The sequence below is a fragment of the Anoplolepis gracilipes genome, chromosome 10 (assembly GCF_047496725.1).
Source record: "Anoplolepis gracilipes chromosome 10, ASM4749672v1, whole genome shotgun sequence".
Classification (NCBI taxonomy): domain Eukaryota; kingdom Metazoa; phylum Arthropoda; class Insecta; order Hymenoptera; family Formicidae; genus Anoplolepis; species Anoplolepis gracilipes.
The window spans coordinates 3,082,640-3,110,599 of NC_132979.1; the positions used below are offsets into that span (position 1 = coordinate 3,082,640).

The 27,960-nt window shown below is 23.7% G+C and overlaps 4 long non-coding RNA genes across 6 annotated transcripts; all 4 read right to left on the bottom strand.

Moving 5' to 3' along the window:
• Positions 1 to 346: 346 nt before the first annotated feature.
• On the bottom strand, positions 347 to 5,065 carry LOC140670190 (uncharacterized). 2 transcript variants are annotated; one of them, XR_012047480.1, is made up of 3 exons: positions 4,829 to 5,015; positions 3,561 to 4,375; positions 347 to 361 (listed from the first exon to the last, which is right to left on the bottom strand). It is a non-coding gene; the product is annotated as an uncharacterized lncRNA (long non-coding RNA). The 2 variants fall into 2 exon arrangements; XR_012047481.1 differs by lacking the exon at positions 347 to 361 and having other exon boundaries at positions 4,100 to 4,375; positions 4,829 to 5,065.
• Positions 5,066 to 8,865: 3,800 nt separating this feature from the next.
• Positions 8,866 to 10,481, bottom strand: LOC140670541 (uncharacterized). Its single transcript, XR_012047577.1, has 2 exons — positions 10,282 to 10,481; positions 8,866 to 9,296 (listed from the first exon to the last, which is right to left on the bottom strand). It is a non-coding gene; the product is annotated as an uncharacterized lncRNA (long non-coding RNA).
• Positions 10,482 to 16,029: 5,548 nt separating this feature from the next.
• Positions 16,030 to 18,896, bottom strand: LOC140670283 (uncharacterized). 2 transcript variants are annotated; one of them, XR_012047541.1, is made up of 3 exons: positions 18,882 to 18,896; positions 16,745 to 16,917; positions 16,030 to 16,068 (listed from the first exon to the last, which is right to left on the bottom strand). It is a non-coding gene; the product is annotated as an uncharacterized lncRNA (long non-coding RNA). The 2 variants fall into 2 exon arrangements; XR_012047540.1 differs by having other exon boundaries at positions 16,745 to 16,924.
• A 7,509-nt stretch (positions 18,897 to 26,405) lies between these two features.
• On the bottom strand, positions 26,406 to 27,511 carry LOC140670200 (uncharacterized). Its single transcript, XR_012047485.1, has 2 exons — positions 27,342 to 27,511; positions 26,406 to 26,867 (listed from the first exon to the last, which is right to left on the bottom strand). It is a non-coding gene; the product is annotated as an uncharacterized lncRNA (long non-coding RNA).
• Positions 27,512 to 27,960: the final 449 nt, after the last annotated feature.

The following is a 27,960-nucleotide window of genomic DNA, read 5'->3' on the forward strand; positions in this document are numbered from 1 at the left end:
CATATTTTATCACTTTGAAATATCTTAAAGAAACTTAAGAAATTTTCTACAACATTTTTATCAGACTGCAATGTTATATCAGATAAAATAAGAGCTTCAATGATTAAGTACTTTCGATAAAAGTGTAAATTATACGTTACTTCTTTATATTTTTACTTTTTGAACAAAACACAAAATTTTTTTTATTAAAATTGCATGTTGATGACGACATACATAACTGAACAGTGATCATCAAGAATGTTATTATCAAAAATGAGTCAGAATAATCATCAGCGTCTTGACCAGAGAAATTAAAGATAATGCTTTATTGTGTTGGTTTGGTGCTACGTTTTTCACAGCTATCACTTGTAGAAATTTCCACCTATAAAGTATTGTAAACAATAATATTCTATTTACGTCGCATAAATGCATCGATAGTATTAATATACTAACAACTTATAAAAATTTATCTTGTAAAAAATAGAAAGTAAAAATAACTGACAATAATATACAAAGTAAAAAAAGAATTCCACAATATATGATCATAATATATGATCATAATATCAAATCTTAATTTTTAATAATCGTTAATAATTTTAATATCAGCAACGATAGTCGCATAAGACTGAATGAACTATAAATGTATAATTGCAGCAATGGGGCGAGTCGCTAAAATCATTTATGATCGACGCACGTGGGCTGTGTAGGTAGGTTTAGGACCAGAATATCATCACAAAGATATAATTATCATTTATCACTAATGCACGACGGATACGCCATAATTTATGGTTTAACGATGATAGCATGGTATACCAGGGACGGGATTTTATGACATATAAAATAAAATTTCGTTCAAACTAGCCTATAGGATTATTGCGTTATTGTGTATTGTTTTCATCATCGAAAAAAATACCATTAACGTTTTAAAACTTTAATGATAGAGCTGAATGCGCAGGTTATCAAAATTAATCGATATGAATGATGTTAACTTTCTGTAAAAGAATAAAATGAGAAGCGCAATGCGTTCCAAGATAAGACATATATAACAAAATATGTATGTGTGCGTGTGTATACATAAAATATAGTCACGGAACACATCACAAGAATAAAGAAGTTAAAATATTATAAACGTTTTCTTCATTAAAATCTATAAAAAGATCATTTAAAATGCTGATTTTTTAAATTTTACAGAAAACAAGAAAAAGTTTTCTAATTTTGAAGGTACTTATACGCTCTGGGTGATTTCATACGTATTAAAATCCACTTGTTAGAGTATTTGTAATCAGATATAAATGATAAAGGTAAAGATGTTTATGGCACTTATAGATGATTATAATAGAATATTTATCGTGAAAGTATACACTAATTACAAGCAAATTGTAGGCAATGATAAAAATTACTTCTATAACGTTATGATAATCTCTCAATCTGTTTTTGTAACTAATTTTGATAATAAAATGTTCTACTATATTATTTTATATGTTCTTTAGTTTAACAATAAATAGGAATTGATTAAAAATTAATTCGTGATAATTGAAAATCATAAAATGTTTTAAAGAGAAATACAAGAAATTATTCTTTTTACTAAAGATATTAAAAATAATTATTATATTTACATAAAAATAAATATAAGAAGAGAATGAAAATCATACTTATCAATTCGATACAAAATTATATTTTATGAGTATGATCTTTAATTATTATTACTATTAATTAAATTTTACATTAAATTAATTTTGTGGCTTTTTGTTTTTTGCTGTTTACTATTCAGGAAAAGAGGATTACGAAATTTTGAAACAGCCATAATTATGAATTGTAGAAAGCACATGAAATATTTATCATGAATATTGTTAGTGATTAGATTTGTCTTGTGAAAAATAATTTTCTAATAGGATTATATAATATTAGCAAAATTATATTGATGACAATTCTCGCTTGCTTTATCATGAAACTTATAAACACAATCAAATCTTTTAAAGGAATATATTTCTAAAAAATATAATCTTTTAGGAATATGTTTCTTAAATATAAAAACAAAGAAAAAGATAACTTATTTAAGTATATGTAATATAGTTAACGATATGCGACACGTGTGTATCGCGATTGCTTGTCTCCGTGATCTCTTATTTATGAACCTAGTTTGCACTTTGAAAAATTTATTTACTTTAATATTCACTGTCTAACACTATCTCCAACTTTTCGTTACTTCCCTGAATTCAATTTCAATGTAACGAACAAATTTACTAAAAATAAATAATACATAAAAAGTCAAAAATTGTTTTTTCCTCTTTTACTCGTATTTTTATTACTATTCGATATTCGGAAACAAATATAATATGATTTTTGATCGTACCATAAACAAATTATCAAAATTAATTCAATCAAATTATAACAGTTGTGTCTATAATTAATTGTGAATAATAATAATTACAAGTTTAAAATAGCATCATAAGATGATATAAGATAAAATGTGCGATTATTATAAAACATTTACAAATTATTTAAAATATATGTACATACAATAGCCTTTTATACAATAGTCTATTTAGAGATATAGATATATAGATTTGAATTTCAATAAACTCTATAAATAAATCTAATGTTGCGAAATAAAATTATTGACACTAATGCTGAAATTTACTTGTGAAATGTGTAGTCAAGTCGCAATCTCTTCAACTTACACAAGTTGATCTATTGTTACGGTATGTCATATCAAAGTAGCCATTTTATTAGTATTTAATGAAAATCTATGCAGAACGTATATCAAAATCTGATATGTCTGGGAAGAATGATATGTGCATGGAATGATATATGACAATCAAGTTTAAGATAAGATCCGAATTTTCATTAGCTATGAAACGAAATTGCACGTGATTCGCTACTTTTACGATTACAGTCTATGCAAAAAAAATCATCTGTGATGATTGTTTTCACAGATTATCTATAATTGATTGTTTGATAATGGAAGACGAATGTTAACGATTGTCTGTTCGATCTATCTGTAACATCAAATTTTACTGCTAGATTTTAAAAAGATATGGATATGCACCAGTGTTGGGCATCAATCAATTAAATTTTTAATCAATTAATCAATTAATTGAATATTTAATTGTGGCATTTCAATTGCGATTAAATTTAATTGCAACTAACCTTTTAATTGCAAGTTACGATTAAATTTAATTGCAACTAATTGTTTTAGTTGCAATTAAACTTTGTTTAAATTACTGTGAATTACAAACAAAGCATAATAATAATATTGTTATGAATAACACTATCAATCGAAAACTTAAATGAAACTAATCTTTCAAAGATTCACAAATTGTCAGACGAAATGTTTGAGATAAGAGTTATTTTAAAAAGTAATCTCAAATATAAGAAATATTAATCAAAATTGTTTTCTTTACTTTTATTAATTATATAAGTGTATATAATAATTATTAATAAATAAGTTAATTATGTATTATTTAATTTGTGTATAAATCAATTTAAATGTTAAATTTCTATTAATTATTTAATAATCACATTACATTAATAAAAAATTACAAATCAGAATTATTACGTGTAATTTTATTGGAACTTACCTCTTTGTGCCCCTTTCCTTGTTTGCCATCTTATTCTATAAAAAAAAACATTCTCGCAAGGATGTACAAACAATAAGAATATCTAGTCTTTAAAATAAGTAACACATTAAATCATCATTACGATAAAAATCAATTATTCATTGTACTGACAATTTAAATTCATAAATAATTAAATATTTAGTTTTAATTGTGAGAATAATTAACAATTAATGAATTGTAATTGTGCAAAACAAATACATATTTATAACTAACTAATTTAATTATCAATTACAATTAACAGATAAAATTTTTATTATTAATTGTTAATTATCAGTATGATTTAATTGTGCCCAATTCTGATATGTACATATAATCTGTTATGTTTTAGTTGAAAACATTCCAAATAAACGTCAAATTATATATATATATATATATATATATTTGACGTTTAATATTTAAAACTCCGTTATTATATAAATGAAACTAAGATTTTTTAATTTTTGTGAGATAAACGTCAGTATATAGCACTGGTGTTTATGAATACAAGATATACTTCAATATATGATAATATAACAACAATCAAATATTATATTATATTTTGCATATTTACATCAAACATATTAATATATGCAATTTTGTATAATGTTATAGATAATTTACAATAGAATATTCACAATAACTTAAATCTGCCAAATATATTGTGTCATAAATTTTTAAATAACCTTCTTTTGCAACAGTTCATTTTTTAACTCATTTTAGCCTCATGAGAACATGTCCATGGGAAACCAGGGCCCGAGCAATTCAGATACTTCAAGACATAACTTAAGAAGAGGTTGCTGAAATGTAAGAAAATAAATAAAATTTAATTTTTACTCTAATTATATATATTAAAAATAATAAACTAATATATATAATATTATTATATATTATATTTTGTTATATAAATATATTAAATAATCTTATATAATATAAAAAATATTGCAAAACATTTTTTATTACTGACATATTGGATATAAAGTAATTTTTCATATTACAGAGGGAAAAAGAGAGAAAGAGAGAGAGAGAGAGAGAGAGAGAGAGAAAGAGGGAGAGAGTAAGAGAGTGAAAGAAAGAGAGAAAAAATTATAGTATTTATAATTTTAACAAAAAGATATCAAAAAACATAGTTACTTATAATGAGACGTTATCCATGATTTATAATTAAATGTTAATTAAATTCCTTATAATTAAATAAATATGTGCACATATATAAATATTAAAAAATGTAATATTAAATAAAAGTTTTATACCAATTTCATGGGCGGCCATGGTAGTTCAGGACCTTTAGAGCTTTCAGAGCTAGCTAATGGGGCAGCAATGACATTGGAAATCGAGACAACTGCAAAACTAGTAACTAACAGAAATATATATGTTAAAGTATTCATCGCTGCAAACTGATTCAAAATTTTTGAATTCTGATCCTATGTTTTTATAGTGATTCAGTTTATATACCAAAGAGTCGTGATCTGGACAACATAAATATTATCTAATCAGGAAAATTCTAACATTTATTAAAACTTTATTAAATTTTATCTTTCCATTACTTTTTTAAAACTCAAGATAAAGTAGAGTTTATTGTTGAATATAAAATTGATTAAAAGAAAATAAACATGATGTTTTAGTGTTGTACTTAAATAATGCATTTTTTTTACGGAAGTCACATTTTAAAAAATTATGTGAAACATTGTTTCTTTTTTATTTGATAGAGAAATTGACCATATTATATTATTTTCTAAATTCTAGATAAAAAACTTGTCTTATAGAACATATTAAAAGATTCTTAATCTGTGTGTGTGCGTGTGCGCGTATAATTAGGTATTTTACAGTATTGATGAATAGTTTTGAAAAAGAAACAATTTTTAACAAAATATAATTTAATTGTTTTTTATAGGTTTCGAAAAAAAAGTTTGAATGTATGAATGCCTACAATAATATATGATAGAAATGTGTTTTTCTCGATCCTGTGAGAGATTGAATTTTAAGTTTTAATAAAAGTTTTTTTCAAAGTTCTATCCAATGATATCTCATTGAATTCATGTTCCTATTTAAAATTTCAAAACTGATCCTAGTTACATTTTATTATCTCTATTTCCAGTTTGTTTCCAGAAATGAAACCATTATTAATAATTATTTTAGATTTAGGCCCATTAGTAATACAAATTTTTTTCCTAATTTCTTGTGTCGTTCCATTTTTGAGAAAAACAACTGAGTCTAACTCACCCTGTAGATCGTTACATTAACGAAAATATGTCATCTTATTTTAAAAAATGTCAATGATCTTAAAATCTTGTACAAGTTGATATTAACGAAAGATTTTTGCTTATTACATTATAGAATATTATAGAATATTTAATCTTTTTGAATCGAATAATTTTTGCCTTTGACTTTTTTCATGTCATCAAAGGAAACAAAGATATTTTAAGTGCTCTAGTTAGAAACATCTTTAGATTTTTTTAAAGATAGATTTATATTTATATATTGATGAATTCTATTGGGTTAAGAATTAAAGAGCGTTAATTAGTTAACTTTCAATATTCATTAAAAAATTGTCATTACAATAGATTAATATTTATATACGTTAATATAATATGTTGAAGAAAACAAAAAATTATACATAAGATTATGTTTTGTTTAGTAATATAGTAATTTATTATTCAAGCTAGGTTTTTATATCTTGAATTTTAATTGTTATACATATGAATATATATATATATATATATGTATGTAATATGTGATTTGATATACAAATTCTCTCATAAATAATATAAATTTTGAATGCAAATGTAGCTATACAATAAAAAAATAGCAACAATATTGTTACGTCCTTCGATAAGTCTTTGCGTAATCACGCAAAGACGCTCCTGATACGCACTCTCACTCACTCGCGCCGAGAATGAAACGACTCGCGTAAGGAAGAAATAATCTTTAATAATATAAACCAATACAATGCAACAAGAAAATACAATAATGTAACGTTCATGCAAACGTTAAAAAACAGTTAAGTGGTTTAGATACGTCCGCGCGTTTTGACAGCTAGACCCCTTCTGTCATGGCGCCGAAAAATAATTAAACATCGGCTGCTAATTAACATTCTTCATATCAACATGCTATAGAGGATGCAATCCAGGGACGTAACAATATATTAACGATTTTCTAAAATTTAAAATCAAAGTTCAAATTTATTAAAATAAAGATTAGGGAAGGGATATTTTTTTATACATATATAAATATATAATTTCTTGCACACATATAAATATTTTATTTATAAAATACATTAAAATATTTTTGCCAAAAAATAAAAAAAGCAAAATTAACATAAATAATATTAAAAGAAAAAAAGGTATGTAATAATTATGTCATATATCTAGTAATAATATACATGTATAATTTTGTTTATTATACATCGTTTGTTTATTAATTTATATTGTAGCTTCTTTGTAGTTTAGTTAACCATGTGACAATGTTTATCATAACTACTTTTCTTTGCGTTATGTTCGCTCATTTTGTTTCCAATTTTCCGCTTTATTTCAAACTTAATTTTAATAAATGAACTAATTAAATTTACTAAATAATAAATAATGCATTTATAAATTGAAGATTGTTCTTTTTACTGTTACACATGTTTTGATACATTATCTATCGATATGATATTCGTGTAACAAATATAACATTATTATCGTTTAGATCATCGCATAAATGAATCACGTAGATTAATTTTTCATATTACAAAGATTGTGTCTATAATCTCTCATGGTAATTATACAGATATAGAGAGTCACTTTCAACTTCAATCATTTCCAGATATGTTATTAAGGTCATCACTTTGAGTAATTTTGTAAAGGTTTTAATCGGCCCTCAGTTTCTTAAAAAGTTTTTAACAAAAATGAGATGTTTTAAAAATGGAACGTAATGATTTGTCTTTTGGAAAAATCAAGTAGCATATTATAATAATATATTTAACAATCCCATAAAAAATGCGTAAGTGAGAAAGGGGCGAGGTCCCTCGTCCTGCAATCCCATCCTGAAACATTCTAATCCAAACTTATTTCTAATTTTAAATTGTTACTTACGCGGTTTTTGTGAGTCATTATACAATTTTCCAATTTTTCATGTAAAGTAAAATATACCTTATACCGTTTGGTTTCACTTCATATCGTACACATATATTTTTATAGACACATATTCATATATAATGTCAAAAAACACAAATAATTTACTCTCAGCGAATAATATAATACAAAAATATATCATTTATATACGATGTTACAGAGAATTATACTATTTATTATATTGTTTTATTAATAATTTTTTAAGAACCAACAAGAGCCGATTAAAACTTTACAACGTTACTCATCAGTGATGACCTTAATAACATATTTGAAAATTGAAATCGGAAGTCTCCTCCCTATATCTGTATAATCTGTATAATTACTTAAAATACTTACAAAATATTAAAAATATATGTATATATATATATATACATATATATATATATATATAATATATATATATGCAAATTCTTTGTCTATTTAAAGATATAGATTTTTAAGAAATTTTTTAGATAAATCTGCAATTTCAGAACAAAATTTAATTGTCTAAAATGTTGAAATTTACTAATGTGGAAATGTGTAATATAGAATATGTAAGCAGGTTACAATAAATCCTACTTACATTTTTCCAGGTTGATTTTTTTTTATTGTGAGGCAGGACTGTACATTATATCGAAGTAATCATTCCACTAATATTTTACAGACGCCTTCGCAAGAGATCCGACACATCTAAATCACATTATGCGCATGAAACGGCATTGTGACTATATTAAATTAAGGATACACAAGATCTTCCGTTCTTTGCAAAAGTAGACGTGTGCTTCGTTGATTTTACTCAATTGGCAAAAAAAAAACATCTGTGATCGTTTCTCCAAATTTTACAATTGAATATTTGACGACACAAAATGAGTACTAACAATTATCTATTCTATCTACATCAAATTTAATGAACAAACTTTAAAAATTTGATACATAGCTAATTGTATACATATATACATAATCTACTATGTTTTAGTATAATGCTCATTGTAATGAACGTTAAGTTAAAATCAGCATGCAATACAGATGAAACTAGTTTTGTTATTTCTACGAATTGCAGTTGTAATTTTTGTCATATTACTAATATCTAAATAATGGTTTAAATCATAAAAATATTTTAAACAAACCAATTAAGAGATTGGTAAGGCTTTTAAACTAAATTTTGTACGATAACAAAAAATTAACATATATCAACTATAAACTGTATAATACTGACCTTTATTACGCAAGATACATTTTGACATATGTGAATAAAGTAATATAATTACATATCACATTTTATATAACCGCAACATTAAAAATATTCGTGCACTTTTTCACAATATTATAAATAATATTATTACAGAATACTTGTAATAATTGAAAATTCTGTAGAATATATTGTGCTGTTATTTTTTATGCATACTTTCTTTTTTGTGTTATAACTTTTAAGTACATTTTAGTTTTAAAGACTAGGAAGGGAGGTTAAAAAATTTGAAATAGATGATATTTGTGCAGCAATTCCAGGAGAAAATATCTCTAGGAGAGGTAGAGCTGCCTGAATTTGAGAAACAATTTCTTCAAGTAGCAGATGAAATTGTTTAAGATATCCAAGGATGACATCTATAATAAGTTTTAGACTAAGTTCCCTCTGAAATACAAACAAAAATAAATAAAATTTAATTTTTATATTTAAGAAAAAATGGACTCTCTCTCTCTCTCTCTCTCTCTCTCTCTCTCTCTTATGTAATTAAATATTACTATATATATAATTAAATCCAAAGTTTGGCAAGATCTAGCTATATCTAATATGAGTTGTCTATACATATATAATTAAATCTGAAGTGTGACGTGATATTATCTTATACAGGGTGTCCCAGAGCACTTGTGCCAACGCTCGTGAGCAGGTTGGGCACAGTAAACTGTGCAAAAAAGTCTTATACTATTTTGCGATTTTTGCAATAATTATTGAAATATTAATTAAAAACGCTTAGCAAACAATATTATACATATCTACAAGATGTCCGGTAATAATCGCCCCAACTCTCTAGGGCAGATAGAGCAGGTCAAACTGAACATAAAAGTCCTGTATCATTTTGCGATTAGCGCAATAATTATTAAACTATTAATTAAAAACGCTCAGGGTATGCTGAGCGCTATATGCGGCGCGCGCTTATACGCTGAGCGTTTTTAATTAATATTTTAATAATTATTGCAAAAATCGCAAAATGATACAGGACTTTTATGTTCAGTTTGACCTGCTCTATCTGCCCTAGAGAGTTGGGGCGATTATTACCGGACATCTTGTAGATATGTATAATATTGTTTGCTAAGCGTTTTTAATTAATATTTTAATAATTATTGCAAAAATCGCAAAATAATATAAGACTTTTTTGCTCAGTTTACTGTGTCCTACCTACTTATGAGCGTTGGCACAAGTACTCTGGGACACTCTGTATATTCATATTCGGCTAAATTTATCTTTATATATAAACAGATCAAATATAAATATATAGAGATATAATTATATAATCATATTGCACCAAATTTCGATTATTATAATTATATAATTATATAAAATTACATATGTTATCAGATCCTTATATATATATATACATTAAATACAAGTTTTATACCTTAGATCGTGATAGCGGAGCAGGATTCGCTGTAGCTGATGGTGCAGCCGAAACATCAAAGATCATAACAATCGCAAAAACAGTAACTAGCAAGAACAGATATGTTTGAGTATTCATCATTGCAGATTTATGAAAGACTGATCTAAAAATTTTGAATTCTAATACAAATAATCCTTAAAATGTCTCAACTTATACGGCAAAAATCGTGATCTAAACATTATAAACATTATCTAATTTAAAAATTTATAAAATTTTTAATAGTATTTTTATTTAAGCATTATTTTTTAAAACTTAAGATAAAATAAAACTTATTGTTACACGATAAAATAAAACTTATTGTTGCACGATAAAATTTCTCAAAAGAAATAAACAGAATAGTTTTAATGTTTTTTTTTGTTATTATATTTATTTTATGTATTGCATAGTCACATTTAAGAGATACGAAAAACACTTTTTTATTTATGTGAAAAAAGTAAAATAATTTTACATATTACATTATGTTATAGTCTTCTAGATAAAAAATTATTTCTTAGAAAAGAAAACAATAAAACTATAATAAATATTTACAACATAACGGGTAGTAAGAAAATAATACACACAATATAATATACAGGGTGTTGAAAAAAAGGAAAATATTTTAAGATGAATTAGTATCTCCTAAAACAAGCCAAAAAGTCTTAATAAACATTGATCCACAATTTATTCGTCTATTAAATAAATTTTTGTTTAGTTACTTTAAGTTTAATTTTATGATATTAAAGTTAATTTTTACTATATTTTACGCAAAGAAATAATATAGCTGATGTTTTGCCTTACGTTATAAAAAAAGTACTTAAAAAATGATCATCTTTCATGTTTATACAGACTCAAAAATGTTTAAAGTAGCACAAGATTTCTTCTTGTAAAGATGCAGGGTAAGTATAAACTAGGAAAAGTTATTTTGAGCATCTTGTTCTCTCATAAAGGACAAAATATTAGCTGTGAATATATTGCATAATATTTATATATTATATATTTTTTTATTTATATTTATTTATTTATTAACAGAATATTATATTTTAATTGATGTAGTCTAAATATCTAGAAATCAAGAGGTTTTATTAACTATGAAATAAAATATTCATAAAATATTCATATTTCAATTGTCTGATCTCAATACTTTTATGCACAAAATAAGGAGAGAAATCAATTAGAATAAAGAAAATACGTAATTGTTTAAAAAAAAATGTAACTACTTGTTGCAAATTCATATGTTTTTTAAGTTACGAATTTTATTATGTATGTACCTATATTGTTTTACTACTTTTATTCAATTGCGATCTGTGCAAAAGAACTATCCGTGATTTCCACAGATTGTCCATAATTGATTGTTTGATGATAAAAGAAAAATGCTAACACAATTATTTGTTCTATCCATAGACTTCTTTTTATTATTAGACTGCTAATTCTTTAAGTTTTACTTATATAAAATGGCTCAAAAAAGCGTGTACTAAAAGTAACTCATTTTATATTATATATAGAGAAGAATGCTCCACATATGTGCACGCTTAGTTGTATGCGTGTACATATACATACAAAAAGGATTATGTATTTTTCATAAAAAATTAAGACGCCTTGTAATAAGGAGTTAGCAATTTAGTAATATATAGAAATTTGTATGTGTGGGAGTGTGTGTTTCTATCTCCTTTTGATATAAAATTTTATTAGATTTTAACAATTTAATAATAGCATTTATTCGCACAATCTACTATATATTTATTAAGCATTATTACAATTAAAGGCTCATTAAAACTTTATTTTTTACAATATAGGTACATGACATTAATAATTTTACATTTATACAAGATGCAGTTGTGATTTATGTTAATATTACTAACATTTAAATAATAATTTGAATAATAAATATTTTACATTAAATTTTGTGCGATAACTCAATAACGGGATTAATATCAATCATATCAACAAAACATATTTTTTTATAGCATATTTATTAATACAAAATATATTTTAATATATAATTACAAAATATAAACATAATTGCATATTATATTCTACATAATTTTGACATTAAGAATATTACTTCGTATTTTTTATAATATCAGAGATAATATTTCGACTCGCAATAATTGAAAATTACTGTTGTGTTACAAATACTTAAGCATACTTTTTTTATGTCATCTTGAGTACATTTAGTTTCAAATATTATACTCCTTCTAGTGAAAGTAATGCAGCTAGCGGAGCAGGAATCAAATTGGAACTCTTAATATAATTAATTACGTAAATAATACTATAATTAAGAATACTTATCAAAATTTTATGAAATATTCTTTTTAACGGACGAACAAAGAGAAAGAGTAAAAAATTACAAATAGTTTTCGAAATTGTAAGAAATATCCACATTAATGTCCCTATTGGATTAAGAAGGAAACAGAATGAAAAAATAAAAATATTCGTCGAACATGTAAGAAATGTCCCAAGTAATGTTTCTACCAGATCAAGAGGTAAATAGAATAAAAAAGTAAATATACTCCTCTGCAAGAAAATAAATAAAATTTTATTTTTTTACTTTGTTTACATACATTGAAATGCATAATAGATATTATACATTTATTGAAATTATATATTTATTAAAATGTATAATAGACATTGTAAATATATATAATATTTCATTACTGACACGTATAAAATTATTTTTCACGAATTTTTGAGAGTTTTCTCATTTAAAAGTAAATAAAAAACTTATTAGTAGTTTTATACATTCTATAAATTACTTTATAATTACAATTATTATATGTATAATTTTTCATAGAAACATATGTAATATATATTATATGTTTTTTATAATATTATATAACATATGTAAAGAAACATAATAGTTACTTATAATGAGAAATTATATGAAATCATTGATAATTAAGTATATATAAATATTAATAAATTAAAAAAGTCAAATGATACAATAAACAGAAAGTTTATACCTTAGATCGTGAAGGCGAATCAATATTCGTTTCAGCTAATGGATTAGCTATGGCATTGGAAACCATAAAAATGGCAACTAACAGAAGGAAGTATATTATGATATTCATTGCTGCAAATTTATATAAACAACTAAACAAAATTTTTGAATTTTTAATATTAATCTTTGTAGTGTCTAAATTTATATAGCAAGAAGTCGTAAACTAGATATCACAACATTATTTAAATATTATCTAATCTGGCAAATTCTAACATTTATTAAGACTATTAAATTTTATGTGACATTATGCCTTGAAACACAAGATAAAGTTTTTATTGCTAAATTTAAAATTTTATAGAAGAATTTTATAGGGAAGAAATAAACATAGTTTTTTAAGCTTATTTGAATAATACATTAGTCTTTCACTTATAAGAGAGCGTCTAAAAATTATTGTTTTATTATATAGGAAGTAAAATAATTTAATATATCAAATTATTTGAATTCTAATAAAAAAATTGTTTTAGAAAACAATAAAATTATAATAAAAAATTTACAATGTAGTGTGCATAATAAAAAATTGATGTAAATATATATATTCACACAATATATTCTCCCTTTTTCTTTTTCTCTTTTTAATGTGTAGCATTTATTAATACCTATACATATATATTCAAGTTAATCAAAAAAAGATACATTTTATTATAAAATATACTTTGTAAATAAATAGTATTGTAAAAAGTATATTTATTGTAAGTATGCTTTAATAAAGCGAGATTTTGCTTGCGTCTTACTGACTCTTTCATAATTCAACGTATGTTTTTGAATATATGGATATATACATATTTATAAAATAATTTAACAATTTTATTTGTTTAAGATTTTATTAATCAACAGTCCTTTCCTATGCATCTTATTACTTGTAATTAATTTTCGATATAATTATCATGTATCTTCTGTTATTTAATCTAAGTTAGTAAAGATATAAAATTAGCGCAATATATTTACATTAATAAATTAATAAATAAATTTTTTAATAAATATTTGTTAAATAACATCAATGGCGTAAATATGTAACAAATAATTAATAATATTTATGTTATATAATTGTATTTTAACGTGACACTGTAACAATGTTAATAGCTGATTGTACATAACTGCAGGACTTGTTCTGAAATTATTGTCAATACAGTATCTCTTTTATTGAAAACCACATGTTTACAATTAAAAGTTATATTTGTAGTATGTATACAGGGTGTTAAGAAAAATCATTTACAAACGCTTAAGGATAACAGAGAAAGAGTTAAAAGGAACATTTTTTCTCAAGTTATTAAGGTTCGCAGATTCGTCATCTTCGCGTTTACATAAGTAATATTGGCAATACTAAAAGTCGCTAATTCTTGCTCAAGTCATATCCCATTGTGTATTTGTTTATTTCGATCGCTCAATCTTATTTCTATGAATTTCTTTTTTTCGACTAGCGTTTTTATGTGAGGTTGCCCTTCGAGAAAGATCCAAAATTGTTTCGGAAAAATACGTTTATCCATAATCATATATAATCATATATAATTATATTTTAATAGGTTATTTGATTTGTATATATATATATATATATATATATATATATATATATATAATTAAAATATATACTAATATATAACTTATTTACTAAAATTTATAATTTATTTATTTCATATATTTGAATAATTTATTTACTTGGATATTTACTGTTCCACCATTATTCGATTTTCCATTAGCTTCATTTCGAGTAAATTTACTAAAAAGTAAGTAAATAAAGCATTCCAAATCGAAAATCTTTTCTTATTTATTTGATATTATTTACTGTGTATTTTTCTATTTGATATTTGACAACAAATATAATATTATTATCAATTGTGCCATAAATAAATCATCATAATTAATTTGTCAATTTACAAATGTGACTACAATTAATAATTAATAGTAATGATAATCACAAGTTTTAGATATTATTGTATTATAACACGATAAAAAAAATGAGCGCTAACAATTATCTATATGTTTAATCTATATGTGTAAAGGTAAATTTTTACTAACACACTTTAAAAATTTAGTACGCATAATTATATACACGGTTTATCATGTTTTAGTGTAAATAATTTTTATCATATCGAATAATATCTTTGAAATTAAACTTTGTAGTTAAACTTTATGTATGATATAAATGAGACTAATATATTTTTTTCTGGAAAATGCAGTTGTGATTTACTATCGCCATTTGAATTACCTTTTACTGCCTCTCTACTTTACTCTCTTCTCTCTTTTTCTCGCTTTCTCTCTCTCTCTCTCTCTCTCTCTCTCTCTCTCTCTTCCCCCCCCTCTCTCTCTCTCTCTCTCTCTCTGACGTGAAAATAATAATTTATATAATAAAAAATACATTTTTTGCAATTATTACAAACAAGAAATTAATATCAATCAAAAAATACATTTGCAAAGCATGGAAATTTATTAACACAAGATATATTTTGATACATTTTGATATATATATATATATATAATAAAATACAAAGATAATTGCATATTATATTTTATAAAATCCCGACACCACAAATATTTTTGTGTTTTTTATAATATCGTAGATAATATTACACTCGTGATAATTGAAAATTCTACCGAATATATTGTGACATTTATTACTATTACGCCATAATAACTTAAATATAATTTTTTTATGTCATAGCTTTTCTTAAGTGCATTTTAGTTTAAAGAAATGATAAAAATAGTTTAATAAGTTCCTTGATCGGTGCAGGAATCAAACTGAGAATGAACTCAATTATATCTGACATAATACTCCTCTGAAATATAAGAAAATAAATAAAATTTTATTTTTTAATTTGTCTGTTCACATATATTTCAATGTATAATAGATATTGTAATTTGTAATGATCATTGTATCTTTAATTATTGACACATCGAATATAAAACAATTTTATACGTAACAAATTTCTTAAGCTGAAGTCACACGACGTATGTTTTTTTGTATGATTTTCTTGTATGCTAGCTTGTATGCTGTACGCTGCTTGATTTGTTGTATGGTGCGCTGTATGAAGACGTCAGACGTATAAATAGTATTTTATAACACTGAGGCATTTGACATGCATAGGTGCAAGCACAGCAGCGTACGGTCTAGCATACAAGCAATCATATAGAAAAACTTACGTCGTGTGACTCCAGCTTTACTCATAAGTAAATAAAAAACTTACTACATTTATACTATTTCTATGAATTATTTTGTAAACGCATAATATTATAGTTATATATTATGTATATACAATTTTTAACAAATATATACATCAAAAAGTATGTAATATTTTTTATTTTGCAATATGTAAACATACTTAGAAAAGAAACAGTTATTTGTAAATCAAATAAAACAAATCATACATAATAAAATGTACAAATATAAATATTAACAAATGTAAAAAACATAATTATATAATAGTACATTATTAAACAGTAGTTTAACTATACCTTAGATCGTGAGAGCGAAGCAGAGTTAGCTTCAGCTATTGGATCAGCCATAACATCAGAAATCAGAATCTCCGTAAAAACGATAATTAACAGAAATAGATATATTTTAGTATTCATCGTTGCAAACTTACGAAGATCTCATACAAACTTTCGAATTTTAATATTACAGCTTTCTAGAACCTCAATTTATATAACAAAATATCGTGATTTAGTCATTATAAATATTATCTAATACAAAATGTTCTGATTTATTTACACTATTAAATTTTATTTAAACATTACTTTCTTCAAATTCTAGATAAGCAATATTTTTTATTGAACATAAAATTGCTTGAAAAAATAAACATGATAATTTAAGTTATTTATAAATATTGCATTTCTTTGAGTATATATATGAGATCATGTGTAAGAAGTGCATAAAATTTTTTTTATTTGATATGGGAAGTATATCTCAATTTTTAGACGGACATTTTAACGTAAATCATTACAAAAATAATATACAATGTATAATATTAAAAAGATTTTTAATATAAATATTTGCATTCATTCGAAAATTTAAGAGTCCTTTAAACAGGACAAAATTATTTAAACTCACATAAATTAATCATTAATAAAATATTTAGATAATGCAGTGCGTTATATATATATATATAATGTACTAGTGTTCAAACAGCAATAAGTTATAGTCCAGTGTCCGACCCGGATACAGACTTCTATATACATATAACTAACTCTTTATAGAACATCTTCATTTTTATGTACAAAAAGTACATATAGGTAATCTTATTTCCACGTGTGCACGCATACAGCTAAGCGCGTACATGATTAAGAGCATTCTTATGTGCAAAATAAGTTATTTTTAATACATGCTTTTTCGAGATATTTTATATAAACGAACCTTAGGAAGTTAACAGTCTAGTAATATATAAAAGTCTGTGGTCTGACCACAATTAGAAAATTAGTATATTGAAAGCAAATGTTAATGTAAATAGATATTTAATATAACAAAATACAAGTCTAATTTAAATTATTAATTATTTATAACTCAATAATATTTCATTTATGTCAAAAATTATAAAAACAATTTGTTGCATGACGTGGAAACATAAAATAAAGTATGTTATTAATAATATTATTACTTATAGTATTATAATTATAAAATAGCGTATTAATAATACTATTAGTTATAATATTATTAACATAAATTGTTAAAATAAATTATTAATTCATAATAGTTATTATCACTTTCAAAAAATGAAATACTTTTCATAACCGCCTTAAACATGTGAAAAATGTTTTTTTTAAATCATGCATAAATATATTATAATAATAATTAATAATCATAGCAATGTATACGATAAATATATAATATAGAACATAATATATAGTGTATATGTATATATTTATTAAATTTGTAAGTAAAGTTAAATCGTTAATACATTTTTAGAAAGTCTTACACACATTTGAATGTTTTTAAAAATATGCAATTTTTTCACAAATTAGTTTTTGTACATGCGATTAGTACCACTGATACTTTTAATATACCTATTTCCAGACACTTAAAAATCGTACCATTATTGTAATTATGATTTTTATGATGAATTTCGTCAAAATAAGTTTCTAACTAATCTTTAAATCTTAGATATTTAATTATTTCTCATGTCAGTCTTGACAAACTCCATAGTTTCGTTATTTTTAAAACTAAATAAACACTTATTTATGCTTTTTACATCTATTTGTTTACAAATGGCTCATATGTTTATAAAGCTCATATGTACATAATAATATTTATATGTTTATAAATGATACATATTGTTCTATATATTTATATAAAAAAATTTGTTAACACGCAAAAATTTGCTTCATAGTATTAATTTGAAAATTAACAGGTTTCCTTGCACTTTATATATTAGTATATATAATTAGCCGTAGTTATATATTAGTATATATAATTTTTAACAAAAATTTAAAAAAATATGTAATACTAATTGTTTTATCATATTATGTGACCATATGTAAAAAAATGATATTTATTTGTAAAAACAACTTATATTAATTATCAATAATTAAATATATAAAAGTATAAATATTAACAAATATAAAAAACAAAATTGTGTAGTAAACAGTAGTTTTATACCTTAGTTCGTTAAAAAGGAAGCAGAGCTTTGCTTCGGCTAATAAATCAGCCATAACATCGAAAATCGAAACAACCATAATAACAAATAACAGAAATAGATATAATTTGGTATTTATTGCTGCAAAACTTATGAAAGTCTAATCCAAACTTTTGAAGTTTGAACTAAATCTTCATAGACCCTTGACAGACTTCTTTATAGGATCTTCACTTGTATAAAAAAAAAATCGTGATTTGGATATCATAAAAATTATCTAATCCAAAATGTTTTGATTTTTTTAAACTATTAAATTTTATTTAAACATGACTTTTTAAAACTCAAGATAAAATAATGCTTATTATTGAATATAAAATTGCTTAAAGAAAATAAACACAATGATTATAATATTATTTGAATGTTATATTTCTTTGCATATAATCACGTACAAGAAATCATGCACCAAATATTTTTTGTTGCTTCAATTTTTTATTGTTTCTATTTTTTCTTATCAAATATATTTTATGAAAAATTTTGTATAATTTGAAAACGCAAAATATATGAACGATGGTAATTAAATATTATATTAAAAATTTATTTCAATGTATAATAATTTTAACTTTTGTTTGTACAAAATACACTTATAACTTGTGATTTTCGCTTACTTATCAATTATGTAAATGATATAAATAATATCCAGCGATTAATAGAATAATTGTATAACATACTTGTATATTTGAACATACATAATTTTCTTTTTGTAACATAGAAAGAAATGAGGATGCATATACATTATATTTTACATTTTAGTAACAAAGATATTGTTTTGTTTTGTATGATATAATATTATTATAGAATACATAACATATAATATTGTTATAGAATATTACATTATTTGATAAATCTGCCAATTACGTTGTACATGTTTGACTGCGCAAATTAATCAAATAAAATACCAAAGTAGCTTTTTAATATTTTTGCTAATATTGGATCATTCAAAAAATAATGTCATTTTTTTTGCAATAAACGTTTTTTCAATATAAAGTATTATTTCTAAGCTATAAAATATGTATATACCTATTATGAAAGTTGACACTTTAATGCATAATTTAAAAAGAAATTATTTTGTTTGATTAAATTTTCTTGAATTGACTATATTTCGAGAATAAGAGTGACAAAAAGGTATATTTCTGAGAAATTATACTTCTTTATTTTCACAAAGCAAAAACGCAGTACGAACATTAAAAAAGATTTTCTATCCAATACAATAAATTAACATTTAATTCTCACTTTTGTATAATTTTATATTTTGCAATATAAAAAATTATAAGGGAACGTGGGGTAGAACGGCCAACGTAAGCATTGAGCAAGTTTTCAACATATTAAAAAAAAAATCGATCTTTTTTTTACTAAAAATATTCTTTGGAATATCCACTATAAGAAAAAACACAAGTTTAATATAAAATAATAGTTAAAATAAAAAAACGAAATTACTGATTTAGTAAAACCCTAGATTTTCGTGATATGCTTTTCATGCAGGATATAATGGACTACCTCCAAAACTTGTTTATTTCATTAACATTGATGTCTAAAACTTCTTAAAAGTTGTATATTATAATATGATATATAGAACATAAGAATATAGATTTGTATTTTTAAATGATAACTATAAATTAATAAATAAAAACAATTCTCTTGTTATAATAAATATTTTTCTCTTTAAACATGGAAAAATATCCTTTAATGTAATAATTTTTGGTATTAATTTTGAAGGACAGCATCTATTTTCTTTCTTTCTCTAGTATAAAAATAAAAAGTACAATATTTCGTGGGCTAATTTCATTAAGCCTCAAAACGTATTTATTTACTTTGGATTATATAAAAAATTATAATTAATCAATATTTACATAGACATAGTATGAAATTAATAAGAAAAGATCATTTTAAAAAATAAATGTATTTACGGTAATAAAAAGTAGAATTTTATCATTGTTTACCTTATGTAAATATATCGAAGAGTTACAACTCAGTCGCGGAGAGCACAGCAAGTGCATTAAATAATTTATAACAACTTTCAACTAAAAATATTGCGACCACTGATAACAGCACGCAGAAAGAGACACCTAATAGCAATAATTGCAACATATTTCATGATATGGTAGCATCTCTGTAAAAAGATATCGACTCTGCATCATTGTACCCCGCAGTGCCGTTCTATCCCACGTTCCCCTACTATATTTTTACATTTACAATGTAATTTTCTGTAACATTGTAATTCTTTCATAGGATTGTCTCATATACTATATTAAAAATTTGCTTTTAATATTTTGACATTTTTTTATACTTTACAGTATAGAGTTACATACACACATATATTATCTTTACTGCAAAATAATGCATTCAAAAAAATATAAAATCTATATTTTATTTTGTGTCATATTTTTATAATAGAATTTAAGCAATAAAAATCACAGTTTATACAGTAACAGTCGTGATCAAAATATTATAATATTATCTAATTTCCAAAATTATAAAATTTATCTTTAAACATAAAATTTGATATAAACTATTCATCTAAGACTAAAAATAAAGTAATGTTTATCGTTAAATATAAAATTATTTAAAGAAAATAAACATTTTATTTTATATATTTAAATGCTTACGTATATGTAAAATTCGAAATACGTTCCTACATTTAACAGGCAGTGCTTGTTAGTATAATGTTATTTTGATTTTTAATATAATTACTTTTTCAAAACAAAAACCTGTTTTTTTTCTAATATGTTATACTGATTATGCTTTATAACTATACAGAAAAACATTACTGTTTTTGGTAATATAACATGTTTTTATGAAAAGAAATAAAAGATTACCAAACAGAAGGTTACTAGATGCCTGATCTATAACAAAGTTGCAATTAAATATTCTAACTCTTATAATAATCTTAGATATTTATAAAAATTGTACACTCTGTACACACATATGTTTAAATTTATTAATAAAATAAATATTTTTCATATACCTAATAAGATATTTATCTTACAAATAAGTATTTATAGAGAACATATGCGATAAAAATTTTGCTCGCACTTTGTTGATCTTTTCAAAAGATGTATTATATTTTATTTATAATACGTACAAAGCGCATCTATTAAATAACCAAATTAATTTTTTTTTTATGTGGTTGCAAAGATGTGGAAAAACAACGAGCGATTGAAATTTCCGAAAACAGTTTTGACATTGATCCTGATCCAGAAAGTGTGCAAATTACTAAAATTGATGTAAATATGACCGTAAGAATGTTATCTGATTTTATTTATCAACAGTCCTTTTTTGCATCTGATTTAAATGACACAAAGTTTAATAAATGCACGATTGTGGTATTTACAAGTTTACAATCATGACTTTTTACAATTATTTATAAATTTCCTAGAGTTCTTAGAGAATTCGCGAGCAACGAAAGAAAAACAAAAAAAATTCTAATCTTTGTCAAAGATCCACGAACTACGGAAAGCCCAACTATTCGTGAGCAAAATTTGAAAATAATTGCAAGCCGAGATGTAATGATCGCATCGAACTTCGCAGAAATGCAAAGCTTTTTCCGAATAGTGCTTTCACATGAGGCTGCTTTATTAATATTCGAGAAAAATTCGAAAGTCATCTCGGAAAATACGTCTTTTCGTTTACTGGTCTTTTGTCAGGATTTTATCTGTTTGATAATTATGAATCTTTCTTGAAGGAAATTCATTAATTTTCTCGGTATTGTTTGTCGATAAAAGTTTGTTATCGTAAGCCTCTTTTGGTCAACTGTCAAGGCAGTCCGAATGAGGCGCCAGAGACGTTCGGTTCTGTCAAGTGTGTCGGTAATGATTCGTTAGAAAATCTGATCCGCGTATGTCAGCGATGCCTAAAATATAAGCATTTAATTAATTTTTCTTTCTCTCCGCTCAATCTCGAACAAGCATGCAATTTTTCTTTATTATCGACAGAGAAATAATTATAGATTAATAAATTACGATCCAACAATGCGTCTAGAAAAGTAAACAAATATTTTTATATTTTTGAGTATATTTTATTATTAAATAAATATAATAATTATAAAATAAAATTATAAAAATATAACAAATGTAAAAAACAAAATCGTATAACAGTACAGTGTTAAACAGTAGTTTAATTTTAACTATACCCTAGATTGTGAGAGCAAAGTAGAGTTAGCTTTAGCTGTTGAATCAGACATAACAGCAGAAATCAGGCTCACCGTAAAAACGGCAATTAACAGAAATATTTTAGTATTCATCGTTGCAAACTTACGAAGATTTAATACCAATAAAATGACCAAGATTAAATAGGCATAAAGAGCTATAACGTAACATATTAAGCAAAAAACCTTGTATATTATTACTTCATAAATGTAGAAACAAGCATTTAAAAACTATAAATTTAATAATCAAAAATACTTGAAAAGTTACATATGGGTGTTTACAGATTAGATGTGTGGGCGGACGTTTCGACCTATTTTTAAGTCGTCCTCAGCGCCTAATTTTTACATATTATAATTAAAAATCACGAAAAGAATACGCAAACAAACGTGAATTCAGGTAAAAAATCGTACATTTACATGCTAAAGTCAATAGGGGAACGATCTCAGCGTAGAACAATTGTTAAAGTTTATATATGGTGGCCTCACGATTTTTTTCAGAATAAATTGAGCCATCCTTGAATTGTGAGTAAGGGGGTTCAAAGCGTAGACAAGCTTATAAGCAATGTAAGCAGTAAGTAGGACGTTAATGTAACAAGTTAACATGATTATATCATAATGAAATAAAATTAACAAAAACTTTAAAGTTAAATAAATTAACAAGTAATGAAAAGTAATGTAAGGAAATAAACAATTTAAATAAAGTAATTAAAACATGAATGTAAGTCAGTTATGTAAAATTAGAATATAGTAATTTAATAAAATGAGAATCGTTAATACATAAAAGGAGTTTTTTAGTCACAATGTAAAAATATAAAAATATAAATAAAAAATAATAAATAAATAAATATGTATAATAAGAGTAATTTTGATTAAATAACTGTAGACTTAATGTAAAAGGAAAAAATGTAAGAAGACACAAAGTGATATCTCACATTGCCATGAGGTACAATTTATTGTCCATGTATGTCGCTAACTCAATTCTTCCTAAATTTTCCTTCGATGACTGTTCACTACGTAGGTACGTATAATTATAAGTGACGAGAGTGTTAGTTCAAATTATACTAAATTTCCACGTATGACCCCTAAATCTCAGGTAGCTTGTTTATTACTTTGTTATACATGTCAAATAAACAATATGTATCATTTTTAATATGTAACATTTCGGAAATCAGTCTTTTATTATAATATGATTCTTTATAACTTAATATCAACTTTTAAATTTTAATGTTACATCTTTAGAGTACATCAATTTATGTAATAAAAAAAATCGTGAAATTTGGACATTATAAATATTATTTAATCCAAAATGTCTTGATTTTTTCAAACTATTAAATTTTATTTCAACATTACTTTTTTAAAATTCAGGATAAGCGGTGTTTATTATTGAACATAAAAAATATCTAAAAAAATGAATATAATAGTTTTAGAGATATTTTTAAATATTACATTTCTTTGAGTATAGTCACGTATAAGAAGTCGTGCATAAATTTTTTTTATTTGATATAGGAAGTGAGGTAAATATCTCAATTTTCAGGACATTTCAACATAAAGCATTACAAAAAATAATATTCAATGTATAATATTAAACATAAATAATGGAGCGCGTTAATGTATTAGTGTTCAGACAGCTGCAATAGATGTAGTCCAGTATTCGATCCACAGATTTATATATATTACTAGACTGCTGACTGTTTATCTAGTATAAGGCATCTTAATTTGTATGTACAAAAAGGTAATCTATTTTCCACGCATACAACGATGCGCATACATGTTTGAAGAGGCTACGTGTACAACATAAGTTTCTTTTAGAACATGCTTTTTAGAGACATTTTATATAAACGAAACTTAAAGAGTTAACAGTCTAGTAATATATAGAAGTTTATGATCCAACCACAATTAGAAAATTAGTATACTAACAGCAAATGTTAATGTAAATAAATATTTAATATAATAAACTACAACTCTAATGTATTACTTATAACTCAATAATATTTAATTTTTGTCAAAAATTATAAAGACAATTTGTTGCATAATATATAAACATAAAATGGTATATGCTTTTAATAATATTATTAATTATAGTATTATTAATACCATACATTATTTTATGTTTTCATGTTATGCAATAAATATGTATATATGCAATATATACTATTAATAATATTTTTAATTATAGTATTATTAATTATAATACTATTAACATAAATTGTTAAAATAAGTTATTAATTCATAATAGTTATTATTATCACAATCAAAAAGTGAAATTTTTTTCATAACCGCATTGACTACGTGGAAAACGTTTTTTAAAATTATGCATAAATATATTGTAATAATAATTAATAATCATAGCAATATATAAAATAAATATGTAATATATAACATAATATATAATGTATATATTAATTAAATTTGTAAATAAAGATAAAGATAAGAAAAGTCTTTTACATGCAATTAAATATTTTTTAAAATATGTGAAATTTTTTTCACAATTAGCTTTGCACATGCGTCTAGTGATTAGTACCATTAATACTTTTAATATACCAGTTTCCGGACGCTTAAAAATCGAACTATTATTGTACAATAATTATGATTTTTATGATGAATTTCGTCAAAGTGAATTTTTAACTAATCTTTAAATCTTATAAACTTAATTTTTTATTCACAAATATAACTAAATATTCAATTTTCATACTATTAGCTAGATATGCTTACGCTTGACAAATTTGTTAACGATTGGCCATTATGTCAAAATCTTTTAATATTTTGAAAAACATATTTAAAAAAAATGTTTAATATGTTTTTATATAGTGTGTATTTTTATAAAAAACAATTTCTTATGTAAAAATTTTTAATATTTAAATAAATCATCGTAATTAATTTGTCCAATTACAAATGTAGCTACAATTTTAGTAAATGAAAATGACAAGTTTTAGATATTATTAGAACACAATAAAAAAATCTCTAACGATGAGCACTAAAGGTTTTCTCTATGTTCAATCTATATCTGTGAAGTTAAATTTTTCTAACATGTTTTAAAAATTTGTACACATAATCATATACATAGCAACAACTTATGATGTTTTATTGTAAAGAATTCTTATAATATCTAATAATATCTTTGAAATTAAACGTTGAAGTTAAAGTTTATTTATAATATAAAAAAAACTAATACTTATTTTCTGCGAAATGCAATTGTGATTTATTATTGTCATTTGAATTGCATTTTACTGTCTCTCTATTTTATTCTCTTCTCTCTCTCTCTCTCTCTCTCTCTCTGACATGAAAATAATAATTTATATAATAAAAGGTATTATTTTTGTAATTATTAAAAACAAGAAATTGATATCAATTCTAGGATATATTTGCACAGAATGCAAATTTATTCACACAAGATATGTTTTATTACATTTTGATATATAATAATAAAATACAAACATAATTGCACATTATATTTTACAAAATCCCGACACCAAAAATATTTGTGTTTTTTATAATATAATATAGACAATATTACCACTTGCAATAATAGAAAATTCTGCCGAATATATTGTTATTTATTACTATTAAGCCACAATCACGCATAATCTTTTTATGTCATAGATATTTTTGCGCATTCTTGGGCCACACCAAGGAATTGTGCCACAATAATCCCTTCAGCTGAAGGCATCAAACTGATAAGAAAACATATAAACTTTAGTACAATAACACCATAGATTTTAAGGAATTTTGCGAGAAGGAGTCTTAACGCTGGAGGCATCAGAAGGAGCAAGAAACCTATAAATGACGCAATAATAGTTGGTTTTCCGGATTCCTGAAATACAAGAAAATAAACAAAATTTTATTTTTTAGTTTGTCTATTCACATATTTAAATATATAATAGATATTATAGTTGATTGTACGTTTCATTATTGACACACCAAATACGAAACAATTTTATACGTAACAAATTTTTTACTCATAAGTAAAAAAAACATTCTGTTAGAATTTTACACTATTTATACAAAATTATTTTGTAAACACACAATATTATAGTTATATGCTAGTATATATAATTTTTAGCAAAAATATACATCAAAGAATTTGTAATATTTTTTATTTTATGATATGTAAATATATCTAGAACAGTAACAGTTATTAATTTGTAAACGCAAATTATACAATTATCATATAATTATCATATAATTAATTGTATCAATATTAAATGTACAAATCTAAATATTAACAAATATAGAAAAAAATATAGAAAATGACATAACAGTACATCGTTAAAGATTAGTTGTATACCTTAGATGAGACCTCAGCTGATGAATTAGCCATAACATCAGGAATAAGGATCACCGTAAAAACGGTAATTAACAGAAATAGATATATTTTAGATGTATTCATCGTTGTAAACTTACGAAGGTCTAATACAAACTTTCAAATTTTAACATTACATCTTTATAGAACCTCAATTTATATAACAAAATATCGTGATTTAGCTATTTAAATATTATCTAATCCAAAATGTTCTGATTTATTCAAACTATTAAATTTTATTTAAACATTACTTTTTTTAAAATTCTAGATAAGCAATATTTTTTATTGAACATAAAATTGCCTAAAAAAAATGAATATAATAGTTTTAGAGATATTTTTAAATATTACATTTCTTTGAGTATAGTCACGTATAAGAAGTCGTGCATAAATTTTTTTATTTGATATAGGAGGTGAAGTAAATATTTCAATTTTCAGAACATTTCAATTTCAACGAAGAGCACTACAAAAAATAATATACAATGTATAATATTAAAAAGATTTTTAATATAAATATTTGCATTCATTCGAAAATTTAAGAGTCCCTTAAACAGGACAAAATTATTCAAACCCACATATATTAATCATTAATCAAATATTTAATATA